The sequence below is a fragment of the Alligator sinensis genome, unplaced genomic scaffold (genome assembly GCF_000455745.1).
Source record: "Alligator sinensis unplaced genomic scaffold, ASM45574v1 scaffold366_1, whole genome shotgun sequence".
NCBI classification, from domain to species: Eukaryota; Metazoa; Chordata; order Crocodylia; family Alligatoridae; genus Alligator; species Alligator sinensis.
The window spans coordinates 4,555,926-4,556,997 of record NW_005841851.1 but is presented as its reverse complement, the minus strand read 5'-3'; the positions used below and the strand labels follow the sequence as shown (position 1 = coordinate 4,556,997).

At 66.6% G+C, this 1,072-nt stretch overlaps 1 pseudogene; it reads left to right on the top strand.

The window, feature by feature from the left end:
• Positions 1 to 1,072, top strand: part of LOC112551398 — a 3,649-nt pseudogene that overhangs the window by 781 nt on the left and 1,796 nt on the right.

Genomic DNA, 1,072 nt, shown 5'->3' with positions numbered 1-1,072 from the left:
AGGCGGCCCCTGAAGGGAGTCGCTGCGGGCAGGCGGAGGCTCTGCAAATCCCTGGACTTGCAGCAGATCGCGAGCCCCGCAACCTCCCCCAGGCCCGCAGCCCCGGCCCCGACGGGCGCCAGCCGGGCGCTGGGCGGAGAGGTGCGGCCTGGGGAGCAGGGACACCCTCGGGTCTGCCCGTTGTACCAGGGCTCCTAACCCGGCTCCTGTCCTGGGAAACCCATTTCCTTCTGCCTTCCAATCGGGACAGTAAATTATTATTAATATTATTGATCATGATGATGATGATGATAATGCTATTTTCCCAGGTCCCTCTCACCCGCCGCTCGGGACACCGCAGCCCCGGCTGGAGACACAGGAAGGAAACGGGCTGGGGAAGGAAAGCGAAGCTGCCCTGGCAGCCGCGCGGGTCTCGCTCGCAATGAACCGGCGGCCCCGACCCCTCCGAAGGCGGCGGGGCCGCCCCTGCGCGGGGCGCGCGGCCGAGCACTGCGTGTCCTTGCGGGATTTCCTTCCCCGTGTACCGCAGCCAGATCAGTGCTAGCAATAATGGCGCGTAGCTCGCTTCCAGGGGGGAATCCCGGCTCCTTCTGGGTCCGGGCAAAGGGCTGCGTAATTTCCGCACTGGGGCGTTTGCAAAAGGCACCCGGCGCCCCCCGCGTTGCCCCGCATTCGTTGCAGCCCGCGGGCACGGGAGCGGGGCCGCATGGCAGGGGCTGAAGCGACTGGGAGTGACCGGGACAGGGCAGAGCAGTCTTCGCACTCTTTAATAGAGACTTTTAATAGAGTCACGTCGTTAGCGACGAGGGGGCAGAGGAGTCCCGGCGCGCACCCTGCGCGGGGGATTCGTTGGGAGCGCCCGCGCAGGAGCCCGGCGATGAGGGCAGGCTCCCGCAAGTGGCTGCATCCCTTGGTTTTCTTTTTTTCTTACAGTTTGGTTCAACCTGAGCCAGCGGAGCCCAGGGAAACGCAGCCCGCCCCGGACACCAGCAGCCCCGATGCCCCGCTCACACCGCGCGCACATCCGCGCCCGCGGCACCGGCGCAGCGACCGGTGCGCACGCGACAGCCCG